The 7,150-nt window shown below is 40.5% G+C and overlaps 1 pseudogene across 1 annotated transcript; it reads right to left on the reverse strand.

Moving 5' to 3' along the window:
• Positions 1-4,699: 4,699 nt before the first annotated feature.
• LOC308376390 (NLR family CARD domain-containing protein 3-like) lies at positions 4,700-6,774 on the reverse strand (annotated as a pseudogene). Its single transcript has 2 exons — positions 6,636-6,774; positions 4,700-6,519 (listed from the first exon to the last, which is right to left on the reverse strand). The product of its transcript is annotated as an NLR family CARD domain-containing protein 3-like (transcript).
• Between the last annotated feature and the right edge of the window lie 376 nt (positions 6,775-7,150).

The raw sequence follows: 7,150 nt of genomic DNA on the forward strand, positions 1-7,150 counted from the left end.
GAAGAAAGATGCTTCACTCCTGAGTCTCCTGCTTTATTCCCACTCAGCTGCAGCTCTCTGATGTGTGAGGGGTATGATCTCAGTGCTGATGCAAGAGAACTGAAACCCTTTTCTGTAATACTGCAGTATGTCAGACTGTAGAGAGAAGGAGACAAACATATTTAATATCAGTTGACTGTCATCACATCCATGCATAATAATACTTACCACAGTAAACAATGACTTAATAGTCATCATTTCAGGAGTCTAAATAAAAATATATGTATGATACTGATCTTATTTCCATCTGAGCATTTGTCCCAAAATGTGCTTGTAATAGAGACATTTTAATGAGGACATTGGGCCTCATTCTCGTTCATTTTCTGAAATTCTTCTGAAATGTTACTTACGCGACTTACGCAACGTAAGGGAAACGCTTCCGCTGCATTCTCGCATGCCTGAAAATGCATTCATAAGCAGCCGAAGTCTTCTCAGCTGTGTTCCTCCGGATTAGTTTCTTAAATTGATGCGCGTTCTCTTGAAAGTGGATTTGCATACATACACGCCCCGCCAGTTCCTTATTAGGGCACGCAATCGTAGAAACGTGTGCTGTCGGAATCTCCCATCTCCACACGAAAGCACCTCATAAGGCAAGTCATGTCTAAGCGGAAAGCGGGCAAAAAAAACGCAGATTTAACTGAACCGGTGCAGATATGGAGGTACTGCAGGATATACACAGCCGCGGAAAAAATTAAGAGACCACTTCAAAATGATCAGTTTCTCTGGTTTTACTATTTATTGGTATGTGTCAAAGTAAAATGTACATTTCTGTTTTATTCTATAACCTACTGGCAACATTCCTACCAAATTTCAAATAAAAATATTGTCATTTAGATCATTTATTTGCAGAAAAATGACAATTGGTCAAAATAGCAAAAAAGATGCAGTGTCTTCAGATCTCGAATAATGCAAAGAAAACAAGCTCATATTCATTTTTAAACTACACAATACTAATGCTTTAACTTAGGAAGAGTTCAGAAATCAATATTTGGTGGAATAACCTTGATTTGAAATCACAACTTTCATGTGTCTTGGCATGCTCTCCACCAGTCTTTCACATTGCCGTTGGGTGACTTTATGCTACTCCTGGCGCAAGAATTCAAGCAGCTCGGCTTCTTTTCATGGCTTGTGACCATCCATCTTCCTCTTGATCACATTTCAGAGTTTTTTTAATGGGATTCAGGTCTCGAAATTGGGCTGGCAATGACAGGGTCCTGATCTGGTGGTACTCCATCCACACCTTTACTGGCCTGGTTGTGTGGCATGGAGCATTGCCCTGCTGGAAAAAACACTTCTCAGAGTTGGGGAACATTGTCAGAGCAAAAGGAAGCAAGTTTTTCTTCCGGGACAACGTTGTACTTTGCCTGGCTGAGGTTTGTAAAAGACCATAAGGATTGAACCAAAGCGGACTGGAAGGTCTCCTAGTTCGTCTTCTCTGATGAGTCCAATTTTCAGCTTTGCCCAACACATGGTCGTCTGATGGTTAGACGGAGACCTGGAGAGGCCTACAAGCCACAGAGTCTTGCACCTACTGTGAAATTGGACTCATCAGAGAAGACGAACTAGGAGACCCTCCAGTCGGCTTTGGTTCAATCCTTATGGTCTTTTACAAACCTCAGCCAGGCAAAGTACAACGTTGTCCCGGAAGAAAAACTTGCTTCCTTTTGCTCTGACAATGTTCCCCAACTCTGAGAAGTGTTTTTTCCAGCAGCGCAATGCTCCGTGCCACACAGCCAGGCCAGTAAAGGTGTGGATGGAGTATCACCAGATCAGGACCCTGTCATGGCCAGCCCAATTTCGAGACCTGAATCCCATAAAAAAAACTCTGAAATGTGATCAAGAGGAAGATGGATGGTCACAAGCCATGAAAAGAAGCCGAGCTGCTTGAATTCTTGCGCCAGGAGTAGCATAAAGTCACCCAACGGCAATGTGAAAGACTGGTGGAGAGCATGCCAAGACACATGAAAGTTGTGATTTTAAATCAAGGTTATTTCACCAGATTTCTGAACTCTTCCTAAGTTAAAGCATTAGTATTGTGTAGTTTAAAAATGAATATGAGCTTGTTTTCTTTGCATTATTCGAGATCTGAAGACACTGCATCTTTTTTGCTATTTTGACCAATTGTCATTTTTCTGCAAATAAATGATCTAAATGACAATATTTTTATTTGAAATTTGGTAGGAATGTTGCCAGTAGGTTATAGAATAAAACTAAAATGTACATTTTACTTTAACACATACCAATAAATAGTAAAACCAGAGAAACTGATCATTTTGAAGTGGTCTCTTAATTTTTTCCGCGGCTGTATATGTGTCATTCTATTCACTATGGCTATTTAAACGCGATTGGGTTTAGAGTTTATTTATTTATTCACTTACATTTGCAGTGTTCCTGTACATTAACATTCAAATTCAGTCATTTAGCAGACGCCTTTGTCCAAAGTGACGTACAAGGGAGAGAACATTCAAGCTACGAGCAATAGAGACCTAGTGTAACAATAAATACTACCTCGTAGAATCATGACTATAAATGTGAACCGTAATTGTTAATGATACAAATATTGGCCCTCATTCTCGACAGCAGTTGGGAAGACTTTCAGAAGGATTTTCTTCTGAACTCCACTTCGGTGGATTAAGGAAAACATTTGCCATTCGCCAAAGTTTTTTCGTCTGCGATTTCTTCTGAACTTCAGAAGACTTGCAGAACGCGAAATAGCAGTCGTAACTCTTCCGGAATCTTCTCAAATGCGATTCCACGGGGCCCTCTTGTGGTTATTTGAGGAATCGCGTTGAGGAATGACATTTGAAAAAACTCTGTGTTAAAAGGGTTAACGGTTGAATTTGTGAAAACCCGTTGGTGATTGCATTCAAGTCAAATCTACAGACATCCTCGGATTAAAATAATAATAATAAATACGAGAATATTTGTATCATTAACAATTACGTTTCACATTTATAGTAATGATTCTACGAGGTAGTATGTATTGTTACTCTAGGTCTCTATTGCTCGTAGCTTGACTATTCTCTCCCTTGTACGTCACTTTGGACAAAGGCGTCTGCTAAAAGACTGAATGTGAATGTACACGAACACTGCAAATGTAAGTGAATAAATAAATAAACACTAAACCCAATCTTTATCCATGAAATGCACTTACTGCTTATTATAACCCCCACTCGTGACCAGTCTTCACACTTATGGTGGCTGTTTAGAAAAGAGCACTGACTGCAACTTATACTCCTACTCGTGACCTGTCTTCACACGTATGGTAGCTATTTTTCGATTTTTTTTTTTTAAAGTGACTTCTTAAATGTGTTTTACGGACTTCGGAAGTTCAACGTAAGAAAAGATCTCCACCTTATTAATGAACACCTGTTATGAGTTGCTTTCGTGTGGAATTGGGAAATTCCGGCAGCACACTTGGCTATGGCTGCGTGCCCTAATAAGGAGCTAGCGGGGCGTGTATGTATGCAAATCCACTTTCACGAGAACGCGCATAAAATTTAAGAAACTAATCCGAGGGAACACAGCTGAGAAGACTTTGGCTGCTTATGAACGCATTTATTCATGCACACTGCTCTTCTCTCAAGGACATGTTCTGAGATCACAGCTGTAACTTCTGAAGAGATGGACGGGAATACCGCCCTTTGTCTGTCATGAAATCTGTTTTTTTTTCTACTCACATGAGGCTGGCTGCGCCCAGCTCATCTTTGGAGTTTTTCATGATATTTGGTTGTGACACATCTCCCTCTTTTACAAAAGATAAAGCTCTGAAATTCTGATTGCTGGTCTCTGTCTCATTAGTATTAATGTCTTGATATTAATTTATCTATCAGCTTGATATGAGTTTCATAAACTGAGACAACTTCTGCTGTTCGTTCGTAAGCTCTTAACATTGAAAGGGAGGATCCTCAAGTCTATGTGTGTCTGAAACTTTACATGAACATGTGAAACATTTTAAGAAAACTACTGTCTGTCTGCAACGATGGGGATATTTGATCAAGAAATGAAGACGTACAAATGATCCAACATAACTCATTATTAGAGAAAACTGAAGAATCAATGTCTAACCTGAGTGTCTCCAGTGCACAGTTTGGGTTCTCCAGTCCACAACAGAGTTCTTGGACCCCAATATCTCCAATACTGTTGTCATTGAGATCCACATTTTTCAGTTTTGAAGATGCTTTGCTGAGGATACATGCCAGTGCTGTACAGCTCCTTTCAGTGAGCCCACAGCTATTGAGCCTTAAGGGAAAAACAGCCACCAGTGACTATAAGCTCAATGAAAAGGACACTGCTGCTGTCTGTATATTAGTGTTGTGCTTCTAAACCTTCTAAATGTTTCTCCACATATCAGAATTCAAAATGGACAACCGGGAGTTGTGAAAAGCTGTGAGCAACTTTCACAGGAAAACGTGATAAAAGTGCAACAAATGCTGATTTAATTCAAACCTAGTCATATTACACACTATGCGAATAGTGAGATGATCTACCCTCTATTCTATCACATGTTTATTTGCATTAGAATACTGTTTACAAATTTCAAGTGTTTCTAGTCAGGGTTTATTTTTCAAATGGTCAAAATGTGTATTAAAATGTTGGATGGAAACACAGCTAGAGTCATTAACCCCTCCCATCTTGAGAATACAGACTGCCATCTTACTTACTGAGCCTTCTGAGATTCCTCCACTACTGGCTGAAGCCTGAGGAAAGCTTCATCAGATCTGATGTACTTTTTCAAGTCAAACACATCCAGCTTCTGTTCCGATGTCAGCAGCACAAACACTAGAGCTGACCACTGGGCAGGTGAGAGTTCAGCTCCAGAAAGTGTCCCAGCACTCAGGAAGCTCTGGACCTCTTCTACTAAGGAGTGATCATTGAGTTCATGCAGACAGTGGAAGAGGTTGATGACCCTTTCTGATGAAGGAACTTCCCTGATCTTTGCCTTGATGAAACTGATTGTTTGTTCATTGCCCATCTGATTTCGTCTTCTCTGTAGTAGGCCATGCAGGAGAGTCTAGTTAGACTCCAGAGAGAGGCCAAGAAGGAAACGGAGGAATAGGTCAAAGCGTCCATCTTCATGCTCCAAAGCTTTGTCCGCTGCACTCTTCTGTAAGATGATCATGGATTTCTCCATTGAAGGAGACAAATTCAATACCCTTTTCCAAAGCTTATTGGATTTTTCAGGAGCTTGGTGTCTGGATATTATGTCTTTCCCTTCAACTGCCATCATCAACAACACATACAAAGCTGCAAGATACTCCTGGACACTTAAATGCACAAAGCAGCACACCTTTCCTTGATAAAGCCCTGTTTCTTCTCGAAAGATCTGTGAGCAGATGCCAGAGCATACTACTGCCTCTCTGACATCAATGCCATACTCTTTAAGGTCTTCATCATAAAAAATCAAATGACCCTTCTCTAACTGTTCATAAGCCAACTTCCCAAGACCAAGGATAACGTCCTGGTTCCACTGTGGATCAAGGTTGTGCACATTTTCAAACTTGCTGCTCCTCTGTTTGGTCTGGAAAATGAGGAAATAGGTATACATCTCTGTCAGAGTCTTTGGAATCTGTCCACCTCCTGAAGAGCCAAGAATTACCCCAAGAACAGTAGCAGCAATCCAGCAGAACACTGGTATTTGGCACATAATGTGGAGGCTTCTTGATAATTTGATGTGAGAGATGACATTGCTGGCAAGATTCTGATCAATGATCTTCTTCCTAAAGTACTCCTCCTTCTGTGGGTCATTGAACCCTTGTACCTCTGTGACCCGGTCAACACACTCAGGCGGGATTTGATTGGCTGCTGCTGGTCGAGAGGTAATCCAAAGCAAAGCAGAGGGGAGCAGATTACCCTTGATGACATTTGTCAGGAGTATATCCAATGAGGTGACCTTTGTGACATCAGTCAAACTTTCATTTTTCTGAAAGTCTAGTTGAAGTCGACATTCATCCAAACCATCACAGATGAACAACACTTTGCACTTCCCTTGGCTGGGAAAATTTGACTGCTTTATTTCTGTGAAAAAGTGGTGGAGGAGATCCATCAAAGAGAGCTGTTATTCTCTCATGAGGTTGAGCTCCCTAAAAAGCAGTGGAAATATGAAGTGGATATCTTGGTTTTCTTTTCCTTCTGCCCAGTCCAGGATAAACTTCTGAACTGAGACGGTTTTACCAATGCCAGCAACTCCTTTTGTGACAACACTTCTGATTGGTTTGTCTTGGCCAGGTAAGGGTTTAAAGATGTCACTGCATTTGATTGATGTCTCCTGTCCAGCTGGTCTCTTGGATTTTAACTCAATCTGTCTGACTTCATGCTCTTCATTTACTTTTCCACTTCCTCCTTCTGTGATGTAGACTTCAGTGTAGATCTTTTCTAGAAGAGCAGAGCTTCCTTGCTTGTTTATTCCTTCAGACACACCCTGGTATTTGTTCTTGAGATTTCCTTTTAGCTCAGTCTGACAAACTACATCCAGCTCATCTATTTAAAACAAAATAATGTTTTGTAAGCCACTGACACCAAAAATGAATAATTACTTTGTTGCTAATGCAACTCATGGAAATAATTACAAATGCAAGAGAAGGAAGAATTCTTACTTTGTTGCAGTTTGTCAGCGAGATCTTTAAGCTTCATATTCCTAAGGAAGTGCAGTGCCATCTTCAGAGCCGCTTCTCTGGCTTCACTATCATCCTCCTCTTTGCTCTCAAAGTTCTCTTGGTAATCTGGACTCAGCATCCTCTTGAATGTTTTCAGCTCATTCTTCACAAAGGTGAGGATCTTCTCCTCTAACACCTAAAGCACAAATATCTGGTAACGGTCTGCAGTGCAATGCATTACAGAGCATTAAAGAGCACTGATACACTTATTACATTTGCCTTAACCTTTTGATAGAGATTATTTCCAAAGATGGTTAATGACTTAAGAATATAATAATCAAGTGCCTTGTATTAATATATTCCTTGTATGAATCATGTGCTTATGAAAGCAGGAGCATGGCTTTTCTCTGTGTGTGTGTAACTAGAATATTAGGTGCCACTAAGTCTGCATATGAACAAGAGCATGTTCAGACCAGAGGAGATAAGAAAGGAACTGTGCTTCTTCAGACCTTGTG

This window comes from Sprattus sprattus, assembly GCF_963457725.1.
Source record: "Sprattus sprattus genome assembly, chromosome: 15".
Classification (NCBI taxonomy): Eukaryota; Metazoa; Chordata; class Actinopteri; order Clupeiformes; family Clupeidae; genus Sprattus; species Sprattus sprattus.